We start from the raw sequence: 12,583 nt of genomic DNA on the forward strand, positions 1-12,583 counted from the left end.
GAGAGAGAGAGAGAGAGAGAGAGAGAGAGAGAGAGAGAGAGAGAGAATGAATCTTAAGCAGGCTCCATGCTCAGTGTGTAGTTCTATGCAGGGCTCAATGTGGGGCTCCATCCCTCAACCCTGGCATCCTGACCTGAGTTGAAATCAATCAGATGCTCAAATGACTGAGACACTCAGGCACCCCTAAAATGGCATTATTAACATCTGTCTCATGAAAGTCTTCCCAGGAAGAGAATATGACAGAACTTCTACTTCATATTCAATTCTCACTGATTATTATGTCATTTTATAAATTAGAACATTGGTATTGTTTTCTTTCCTGTTTTATTCACTTGTATATACAAGTCTATCACTAAGAAATAGATCTGTCCCCTCTGTATTGAGCCTGCAGGGCTAAGGTCCAGACCTTGACATAGTAAATTGAACACATCAAAGTGGAAGTGAACTGTGATGAGATTTCTTGGCACCTGGGCCCACTTTCTTTGCCACAAACACCAATGACCCACCCTACCTGGTCCCTGCATGTGGCAGCAAAACTGATTAGCAGACAACGAAATAATTTCTACATGCAATATCATACTTATTTTCATCACAGTATCACAAATATTATTTTTAGTGTAATTTGACAAGAAAATTAAGGTTCAAGGAAGTATAACGATTTGACCAGTCATGAAATTATTTGGAGAGCCCAAACAAACACCTAGTTTTTCTAGATCCCAGCCAAGTACCTTTCCCATTATTTTTCTCTCATTCTGTCAGAACTTAACAACCTACAACCATGCCATATCAGAGTTCTATAGCCTTCAAAATCTGTTCTAGAAATTAACTTATAATTGATTTATCAAATTCATTTACTCATCACAGTACATTTTTGTTTATTTCTCTGATGATTAAATGCAATAAAATTCTCTGATATGTGTGTCTTAATTGCTTTGAGGCTTATTAAGTAGAGCATTTGTCATTGTTTTATGCAGCCCAGTTGGAAAATCATCATTTGGAAATTATACTACAGGTTAGTTTAGTATCAGAAACAGTGGATCATCAAGGTTTCCTGGAGGTAATAACAGACGATTTGAAGCTGTGTGTCAAATCAATCCTTGTTACCCTAGACCAATGTTAAAATTATAAACTGCCATGCACCTATTAGATAGCTCCAACATCTATTTGTTGAATGGATGCATGCCCTCCATCTCTTTAAGCCTAGAATTTTCACTCAATCATGTCCAAAGCCAAAAATCACCCCCATAATATATGAAGTTCATGACTCCAAAATTTACAGCTCTCCTTGGGTTCCTATGTACAATAATGTCTCAAATCTCAAGCTGTAGGTTTTATGTGAATATCCTTTAGGTACCTTAAAATCCACCTAGCATAAATCAGATACGATTTCCCTCTGCAAACCTGCTCTCTCATTCCTCAGCTCTCTTTCTAATATCTTCTCAGTAACCCAGATTAGAAATGCTGGAATCATCTTTCTTTTATCTTGTAGCATCAAATCTTTTTCCCTAAATGTCCCACTAACTCTATTTCTGAAATGTCTCCTTCATCACATCTTTATAATTCCTCTGCCAAAAAGGTAGTGCTTGCTATATGCAAATATTAACATATTTAAACCTCTTTTTTTAATGTTTATTTATTTTAGAGAGAGAGAGACAGAGCGCAAGTGGGGGAGGGGCAGAAAGCGAGGGAGACACAGAATACGAAGTAGGCTCCAGGCTCTGAGCTGTCAGCACAGAGCCCGACACAGGGCTCATGAACCGTGAAATCATGACCTGGGTCCAAGTCGGATGCTTAACCAACTGAGCCACTCAGGCGCCCCTATTTAACCTTCTTAATACTCCCATGAATGTAGTTAATAGCATTATCTTCATTTTTCACGTGAAGACACTGAAACAAAGTTTAAGTAACTCCCTGAACTCACATACTTACTGAACCCTGGAGAAAAGATTCAAACCAGGCAGTGTGGTCCTAGAGGCCATGCTATTAGAGTCTGACTGCATGGTGCCTCAATCCTGCAGCCTGCCCATCCCAGTGCTGCTAACAAGACTCAGGTCCTACAACCTCCCAACTGGTCTTTCTGATCTACTAACTCTTCTCTTCTGAACCATTCAAAAACAACAGGTGAACAGAGGTAAGAGAAATCCTTTTGCCCTTACAATTTTATATCCCACCTAAAGCCTTCAAAAATTCTCATCACCTACCTGTCTCCTTCACAACCTCACAACTCCTACAATTTAGAAATTTCCACCATAATATGAACCTAACTTCCTTATTGTCACTTTCCTCTAAGTAGGGTTATATCAGCCTTGATTCTGTGCTTTGTCCTGTCTCAGTGCTCATATTTGTGCTGTTCCCTGACTTTTTGAATACATTTTTCCACATCATGCCACATGTTCAGTACTACCAGTTCTTCAAAGTCAAGTTCATCTTTTTAAAGCTCTCCTACAAAAAAAACCTCTTGATTCTCAAGTGAAGAATTCCCAACCTCGCCACTGCTTCTCCCTCTTCCTCTCCCTCTCTCTCCTTTGGGTGTTCTCATGGTACCATTCTGTGAGGTGTGGGAAGACAGGGGCACACAAAACTGGAAAGAACAATTCAAGGTAGGGCATAGAAGAAGTATGTTCCATACTGTTCCATACAGTGTTAGCTAAGTCATCTACTTCAAACACCTCATTTTATGAGCAGGAACCTTAAAAACTATGAGGAAAGGGACTTTGCATTGACAGAAGCGGCTAACTCTGATTTCAGGGTATGTAATCAGTACTATTAATATGCCTCTTAACAGTACTTCATAGAGAGAGGTGGGTGGGGGATGGGCTAGATGGGCTATGGGCATTAAGGAGGGCACCTGTGATGAGCACTGGGTGTTGTATGTAAGTGATGAATCACTAAATTGTACTCCAGAAACCAATATGACATTATACATTAATTAGATTTTAAATAAAAATTTGAAACAAAATATTTAAACTGTATATATATATACGTATATATACGTATATATGCTTCATGAATTCATACAGTGAAAATGCTAAGCAGCCACTAAACATGATAATAGAAAACTCGGAAAGATATCCATGGAAACTTGCAAAAAAGATTAATGAAATGTTACATATGTCTGATTCCAATTATATAGGATTATGTACGAATATGTGTATGTGTGTGTGTGTTCACGAGAAAGAGACTCAGTAGATACATGCAGAAGGATGTTCATCAAAGCACAGTGTTTATGTTTAGATGATAACATTTGTTCTATATAACTGTGATATCATTTAAAGCATTTACAATAAGAATGCATTATGCTTGTGATCGGTAAAAACACAAAAGGGCTGAGTGAAGTTTAGAACAGAAAAGGAAATGAGCTTCTCCAAATATTTGCTTGGGAAATACAACACAAGTTTTACTAAAGGATCCCTGTGGTTTTATTTCCTTTTTAAAGTTTCCATTTTTATATTTTCAGGAAGAATTTTATAACTAGGTAGGAAAGACAAAACCGCCTAGGTTTTCTGCTCCCATGACATTCAACCTTCGTTAGATTAACAGAGTTGTTATAGTTGTTCTGCTCACAATTAAAAAAGAAAGAACATTATTTCCCAATCAAACATCTTTTTCCCCCTGAAGTGTTCTATGACCAAATTAGCCATATTAGGGTTTAAAATCTCCTACATGTTTCTTTTAACAAGCGGTATGACATTTTTATAAGCAATTTAAGAATACTGCCAAAAGGGACATTAATGTACTGAAGGGTCACACTCTAAATGAGGCCCATTTAAAGGTCACAGCATACTTACGGGGTTTTCCTGAGACCGGGCATACTGTAACTTGAAACAGCATTCCTGATTGCCTCACTAATCGTATTTCACTATCTCTGGTGCTCCTCATTACAGGAAAATGATGATTCTATTTAAACAAAATGTTTTAACATTTTGGGAGCAACAGATTTTTTCCCCCCATAAGTACATTATTTGATTGTTTGTCCTGGTTCCCTTCAGACAGTACACATACTTCTGCCTAGTTTCAGCATCTGTCCCACCCACTTCACACAGCCCATGCCGATCTGCTTACCACAACTCCATGTAATTTTAATGTGGGCAGCATCTGTTATTTCACATTGCTGAGGCAGTACCACGTGGTGCAAAAAGCATGAGTCTTGGAGCCAGACAGACCTGGACTTGTGCGTTGGTCCTACTCATTGCCAAGGGGCCTTAGACAAGGTACTTAATTTCTGTGAATTTCAATTTCCTCAGTGAAAACGCGAGCAATTCTAAATCCTCGTTGTTGTGAGGATTTAGTGAGCCAGTGAATGTGTTTGTAAAGTGCTTAGCAGTGACTGGCATATTGTAGATTCTCCATAATGTGCAGATATTAAGATTCAAACTAAAACAAGTGTGGCTTCTCTCCTTAGTAATGCCACAATGCTTCTCCATAGTCTTCTCTGTAGTAAAACGAATCATTTGGATTTAAAAAGTGTTTTATTTTATAAAGCACCTCTGCATGCAGAATGTTACTACAACAATCCCGTAAGATATATGTATACAAAACATCCTCATTGAACAGTTAAGAACAATGAGGCTCCAAATGTTAAGTCTTGAAATTCCTTGGGTAGGAAAAGGAGAGGGTAGTAATAGAACACAGGTATTCAGAAATGAAGACAGATTTCCTTTATAGCATAGCCATGCTGCTTCTCTGCTTTTAACTGGTTAACATAGCCACTTGCTTGAAGTTGGTCATATAAGCACAACTACCTACTCATATTTAAAACACATACAAAGTTGAGTCCCTACTATATGTCAAGCATATTACTTGGAATTTGTATGAACATCATACAAGGTAATCTGAGTAGTAGTACTCTCTGGGGTAGGAGTAATCTACACTTTACAGAAGGTCAGTTGACTTGCCTGTGGTCACACAATCACTAAGTGTTGGTTGGATAAAAAGATGTTTGAAAAATATTGGATCAAATGATCTATAAGTCCTAAATAGCTATAAACTTTAAAACTTCTTCTGTCTTAAGACAGTATTTCATGTGAGATTCTCTTTTTTTTAATTTCAGCACTTTTATTCACATGAAAAGTTGGAAATATTTTAAGTGTGCTATATGGGAAACTGATCAAGGAATTAATTTGGGTTTGTAGAATCATTAAGAATCATTTCTCACCAATAATTTATTGGTACTAGTATAATTCTGATATAAATGTTTATATTTATTAACACAGAATCAGAGTGCTTCCCAGGTCAAAATAGTGACGATAAAACAGCTACAGGATTAAAAATATATATACTATTTTTCCAGCACAGAGTAAGCTTTTGATTAATGATCTTTGAACAAGTAAGTGAATATTTAAACAGTGAGATTTTTGTTCATTGCTTTCTAACTATATAACTCACTAAGGAAAATGTAAAATATAAGGGAATATTTAGCCTTAAAAAAAAAAAAAGGGAAATGCTGCTATTTGCAACATGTATAAACCTCGAGGACATTATGCTCAGCAAAATAAGCCAGACACAGAAAGACAAATACTGTATGATCTCACTTATATGTGGAATCTAAAAATGTTGAATTTATAAAAGCAAACAGTGGTTGCCAACAGCTGGCGGGGCGGGGGGTGGCAAGGGTAATGAGGAGATATTGGTCAAAGGGTACAAAGGTTCAATAATGTGGGATGAATAAGTTCTGGAGACTAAAGTACAGTATGATGACTGTAGTTAATAACACAGCATTGTACACTTGATATTTGCTCAGACAGTTGATCTTAAGTGTTGTCATCACACACACACACAAATCTTAACTATGTGAGGTTATGGATATGCCAATTACCTTGATTTTGATAATCATTTCATAACATACATGCATATCAAAACATCACATTTTGCAGCTAAAATATATGCAATTTTTACTTGTTAAGTATTTCTAAATGAAGCTGGAAAAAAGTCTAATATTAAAAATTAAAAAGAAAAAATCTATATAATGTATCAAATATTGCACATTTGGTAAGTAGAAATTTCTATTTCACAAGTAAAGCATTTTCATAATTTCTGAGAGTAGAAAACTAAGCAAATCAAGAGGAGCAATAAGAATGATCTCTCTATAAGTGCTCTAACAATGGGGATGAATTTCACAGACATGGTATTGAGAGACAGATGTCAGACAAGAAACAGTATAAACTGTATTATTCTATTTATAAAAGTAACAGAAAGAGACAAACCAATCTGGGATGTTAGAAGTCAGAAAAGTGTTAATCTTTGGGGGAGGCAGAGACTGAAAGGAAGCATGAGGGGGGCTTCTGAAGCGCTGGTTTTATCTATGTGCTCAGTTTATACTTATGATATATACTCTTTTATGTATTCATTATACTTAATAAAAATTATCTAGAAACCTGTGTTAGTGACATCACACAAAATTGACACTCATTAGCTATTAGCTTTTTTCAAAAAATGATTAGATGTGTTTTAGTTTGGGCCATCCCTTAAGTTGACCTCTAAAAGAGCACAACCCCATGTAGCAGTAAGAATGAACTCTTTGGGCTCTTGGGGATAGTGGTAGGAAAGAGAGGGTTCTTGAAAACCTCTGGGAACGTAAGAAAAAAGGGAGTTGTTGGTAGGGAGGGAGTGCAGTGGTGAGGAGGAAAGGGGAGGGGGCACAGTCAGCCTCCAGGAGGGGCAAGGAAGAGAGGTGACTCTGCTGACACTCTGCAGAGGCTAATAAAAGTCAAAGAAGTAGCATCAAGATAATGAGAACTCAACCTCTGGGCAGATTGGTTTTGAATCTTAACTGTGATCTCAGGAAAAAGTTACTTTGGCTCAATAAGCCTCATTTATTTTCTCAAATGGGAGTATTAATACCAGCATCATGGTGTTGGGGGGATTAAATGAGATAATTATATCAAGTACATAATAGCACAGTGCCTCCCAGGTAGTAAATGCTGATTCTTCCCATTCTCCCCATCTTCACATTTTGGGTTTTGAAATAAAGATTGAATGTAAATGCTTGGAATCAAGAGGCAAGGGTTTTCTAGGCAGCAGGGAGAACATGAGGAAATACACAGAGGTGGTAAGACACGTAAGAAGCCAGGTATATGAGGAGTTAAGACTTAAGTTGGGGTCAGGTTGTGGAAGGTCTCAAGTGGTAAAGTTAGGCCTGGCTGAGCTATTAAGCAGAGATGCAGTCAATGGGTACACTCAGGATAAATTAAGACTGGGAAATACTTGAAGGTGGAGGTACCACCATGGATAGAGATATTTATTTCACTTTAAGAATGAGATTGAATCTGAGTGAGCATTTACCGTAAAATGAAAAATGGAATCACACCTGAAGCTGCCTTGACTTTATGGGTCCCATATCCCACTTGAGAGAAATAACCCAGAAACTTGACAACAGTAAAATTGAATTTTCCATCTTTCAAGCATATTTGAGTGTCAGCCACAGCCAAGCTGCTATGGTTTTTCAGTACTCTTTGGGTTAAAATTATTTGGTTCAAAAGGTAAAATCCTATTAGCAGCGAACGGCAGAGGGATCTTGATGCAAAGCCTTTGCTGTCCACAGACACTGCCTATGGGCAGATTTTTCTGGGTTAGGCACTGTGTGAAGACAGTCTGCTTATTTCCAGTGGAAAACAAGAGTTTTCCAAGAGGGAGCAAAAGGAACAGGCATTACAGTCTTCTGCTTTGGCCAAAGAAAGAGGCTTAAGAGTTGGAAACATTTCTTAGTAGAGAAAGGTAGTATTTTGGTAGTAATACACTTTGTTCTTTAAAGTAAGTTGGCTAAAATCACTTTTCCACTCTAATCTAGATATATGCCATTGGTGCTGTACTTTCAGAACACACCTTACTCTGTGGGTGAATAACAAATGTTTTCCTTATGGTGGGGTGAAATAAGGCTGGTATTTATCCTATGTAACTTGGCTTTGTTTCCCATCACTCTCACCTGCTCAGCCAGGGTCATTAATTCAGTATGCCCAACTCTGTTGAGAGGAGCCCCAGTTAGTAAATCGCTATACACTAAAAGAACCATGTATTCTAAGGGAAACAGCCAGCTGTTCCATGCCTGCCTTCAATTTTGAGGCAGCCAAGACTTCTGAGGCTTGTCATTTAGCAAAGATCTGAAAAAGCCTGATATCAGACATGCTTCTTTTATCTGTATCTGTTGAAAATCAGGTACCAGGAAAAAATACAAAGGAACAAGAAAAGAAATGTCCTGACCATGTCATTAACAGGGTTACAATCAGGGTTGTAAGTTTTTACTATGTAAAACTGTCATCACATCACATTTAGAAAGTTACCCAAAGACATTTTCCTCCCAATCCTCAGTTTCTAACCTATCACTTCTACTTACGGCATAAAGATCTCAGAAGTATCACTGATTTATTCTCTCCTGTTTTCATCATTTAGAATATCATTCGTGTCAGCCTTCCTCTCTCTGTGCCTTGCCAACAACCTGGACCAGATCCTCAATCATTCACACCTAGGCTGTGGCCATTTTCTTCTGTCTGGCGTCTCTGTCTCCTGGCTGTACATCTCAGCTCAATATGTCCTCTTTCAATGCCAAATTCATCATGATATTTCTTAGTTTAAAACCTTTAATGGTTTTCTGTTTCCTAAAAGTCCGTCACCTGGCTTTTGGGTCTCTCTATATTATGGCCTCATCTCTATTTTGCCTCCTCTACTGTTCTCTAATTCATCACTCCTACTTATGCAGATGCACCACCCATCCATCCATCATGAACCTATGGAGCAAACATTCACATCTGCACACTGAGCACAGGGTCTTCCACACAAAAAAAGTTCAATTAATACTTGCTGCATAAATGACTCTATTAATCAAAGAATCCTTTTCCACTCTTTCCTACACGCAATGGCCTTTACCCAACCATATCCAAACCTAGTGATCCTTCCATATCTAGGTCAGGCCAGCCTCCCCTGGCAAGCCTTTTCCTACCACTCTGATCATTTGCTTTTTTTTCTCTGAGTTCTCACGGCATCTGTTGTCCTTACTGTATCACAAAGTGTTTCAGTAGTCACCAATTTCTCTTTTAGTTCTCTTTTATTGTTTTTTAGATAGTCTGATCTCTCAAAAGAAAGCTCAAGTTTTGTGAAGAAAAATTATTTGCCTTGTGCCATTTTGAACCCCTTACATAAATAAACAACAAGTCAGGGCTAGTAAATGCTATTAGATAATTTAGTGTATCTACCCAGCCACAACCTTTTCTAACATTTTTAAAAATGTTTATCTTTGAGAGAGAGAGAGAGAGACAGAAAGCATGAGCAAGGCAAGGGGCAGAGAGACAGGGAAACACAGAATCCAAGGCAGGCTCCAGGCTTGGAGCTGTCAGCACAGAGCCTGATGTGGGGCTTGAACCCACTAACCACAAGATCATAATCTGAACCAAAGTAAGTGCTTAAATGACTGAGCCACCCACGCACCCTAACCAAAACCTCTTCTAATAGAATATTCTTTGTTCACAATTTTGGCTGAGTAAACAATGTATAGACCTTGAATATTTCCTTGGGAAACAGCTTTTTAAACCAGGTGAACACTTGAATCATCCAAACTACTGCAAAAAGTTTGGCCATCCATATTACTGCAAAAAGATAAGCTATAGTTTAAATTTAGTTCATATATATTGATAAACTAAATTAGCTAATGGCAGAAAAGAGGGAAATTTGTTACACATACAATCAATGAGTCATATTAATAAAGGGCCTTCTGGTAAAGACTCTTGCCCTCTTCTAAGTGCTCCAGCCCCAGCTTTCAGGGTGCCCAGCTGCACCACAGGTCCTATATTCATTATTCAAGTCCCATCATGTCCTGACACCATTTTCTCTAAGTTAGTTTGGTAGTCTTTTCTGAGAAAACATGTTCTTTGGGAAGTGACCAAGATTTCTCTCTCCTCCCTGGCTCTCTGCCATGGTCCTTTGGCTCTTTGTTCCTCGACATGGTCAATCTTGCCATTTTTCTCATGTTTGCCTTTTCTTTTGTCATGGGACCTTACTCTGGAATTAGAACACAGTGAAACTGAGGTCCCAAAGTAGCAATAAATTGTAGTACACGTTTTAAGAGTCATGAAACTGAGTGAACCAAAAAAAAATAAGAGTTTCTGATGGAGGTATCAAAATATTTGTCATAAAAGTGAAACAAAATGTTTTACAACAGACTCTCATGGAAAAATTTGAGCCAGAATTGAATACATACCTTTTCTATAACTACTGAATTAGGACAAAACCAGAGTACCAAAATCCGGTATAAACAAAGATCCAAATGCTCGATCATATTTCATTTGTTTGATCCTCTGACCCGACATGGATTTTTGGTGTTAAAATGCATTGCTTGACAGTAATAACAATATCTTATGTTTGAATAGTGCTCTGTCATTTACTAAGTGTTTCATGTCCACATTAGAAGTTGTTGAGAACATGGACTCAAAAGCTATGGCTCCTGATCCATTGCTTACAGCTGTGTGAACTTGAGCAAGTTTTTCTTATCTTCTCTGTTTTTCAGTTTCCCCATTTGTGAAATGGGAACAAGTTAGCATCTATGTCATTGGATCAATGGGAAAGTTAATGTTAATAATATGCAAAGCACTTAAAATAGTGCTTATGCATGATAAGCACTTTATTAGTCTTAGCTATGCTAGGAGGAAGAGGAATAATTCTATTGAGTCTCCACAATCACCCTGCAAGGTAGGCTGAGCAAAGATAATTATAGATACTTTATTGTTGAGGAAATCAACACTCTGAGAGAACTAATCACTTGTTAATGGTAGTTGTGTGCTATTTTCTAATTTTTAATTTTTTTAATGTTTATTTATTATTGAGAGACAGAGAGAGAGACAGCATGAACAGGGAAAGGACAGAGAGAGAGAAAGATACAGAACCTGCAGCAGGCTGCAGACTCTGAGCTGTCAGCACAGAGCCTGATGCAGGGCTGGAACTCATGAACCGCAAGATCATGACCTGAGCTAAAGTCAGATGCTCAACAGACTGAGCCACCCAGATGTCCCGAGGCCTTTTCTTTTTTCTTTTTTTTTTCAACGTGTTTTTTTTTTTTATTATTTATTTTTGCGACAGAGAGAGACAGAGCATGAACGGGGGAGGGGCAGAGAGAGAGGGAGACACAGAATCGGAAACAGGCTCCAGGATCTGAGCCATCAACCCAGAGCCCGACGCGGGGCTCGAACTCACGGACCGCGAGATCGTGACCTGGCTGAAGTCGGACGCTTAACCGAGTGCGCCACCCAGGCGCCCCTCCTAGGCCTTTTCAACTTCAAGTCCAAGGATGTTTGATGATAGAAAATTTGGAACTATCTATACAATTCACATTGATTGACAAGAAATAAATGCCTCTTATATACACAGATGGTCCCTCAAGCAGCTGTGTTAGTAGGCACCAGGCCCCCAATGACTAGACCAGACTTGGGCATGTAATCATAGTTCATTGAGTATTCTTTTGTTAGGAACTGGAATCTAGGAAGGAAAGAGTAAAAATAAAAATAAAATTGAGAGAGAAAGAGTGAGAAACCCACTATGGCTACAGCTCAAACATGTAATCTTGGGAACTATAAGTAGCCATGTTCCTCCTGCATCACTATATTCCACTAGGTGCCTAATGAAGCAGAAATGAAAGATAAAAGATGAATACTTATTTATTTGACAACAGTTTTCCCGTTTCTATTTTTCACCCTTTCTGAGAGCTGGCTATATTCCCTCAGAGAGGAAGAGTAGTCCATGAGACAAAACTTAGCCATAGCAAGGAAATGTTGACTAGTGAATAATAGCACCAACTCTGGATTGGACTATTTGAACTCAAATCTTGTGTCTATCATTTAATAGCTATGTGACCTTGGTTAAAACCTCTGGGATCACTTTCCTCATCTGTAAAATGCAGATGACAATAGTACCCACCTCATCAGTGCCAATATGAAGAAAAAATGAGAAAACTATAATGCTTTTAGAGTAATGCGTGGGACTATAAATGCTCAATAACTATTCGCTGCTACTCTGCTTATAATAAATTCCACTTTGGGACTAAAGCCAGGTCAAAATATTCTTTTTCTGGCTTTTATTTGCTCATTGGTAGGCTGCAAACTTGCAGACATTAGGTAGGTAGGCATCACTCAGCTAATGTGAACTGACATGTTGCAGAAAGGCTACAACTGAGGAATTTGATTTTTTTTAAATCCCAAATCAATTCACAAAAGAAATCTGCAAAGAGGTAAACATTAGACAGTTTAAACTATGCTATTTTCTACTTAATAAAAGGAGAAGGCCTGTGCATGTGTTATGTTCAGGTTAGATGCCAGTTATGTGGAAAGACACCATAACTCAGACATATTGAACAAAATAGAGATTTGAGGGGCACCTGGGTGGCTCAGTTGGTTAAGTGCCCAACTCTTGACTTTGGCTCAGGACATGATGTCATGGTTTGTGGGATTGAGCCCCTCCACGGAGCCTGCTTGGGATTCTCTCTGTCCCTCTCTCTTAGTCCCTCTCCAGCTCACACACCCATGTGCTCTATTTCTCTCTTTCTATCTGTCTCTCAAAATAAATAAAGAAACTTAAAATTATTTTCTAAGACAAAAAAATAGAGATT

At 38.2% G+C, this 12,583-nt stretch overlaps 1 pseudogene; it reads right to left on the reverse strand.

Moving 5' to 3' along the window:
• LOC121039178 (transmembrane protein 223-like) overlaps positions 1-3,879 on the reverse strand; it is a 25,722-nt pseudogene extending 21,843 nt beyond the window's left edge.
• Between the last annotated feature and the right edge of the window lie 8,704 nt (positions 3,880-12,583).

The sequence above is a fragment of the Herpailurus yagouaroundi genome, unplaced genomic scaffold (assembly GCF_014898765.1).
Source record: "Herpailurus yagouaroundi ecotype Mexico unplaced genomic scaffold, PumYag 180, whole genome shotgun sequence".
Lineage (NCBI taxonomy): Eukaryota > Metazoa > Chordata > Mammalia > Carnivora > Felidae > Herpailurus > Herpailurus yagouaroundi.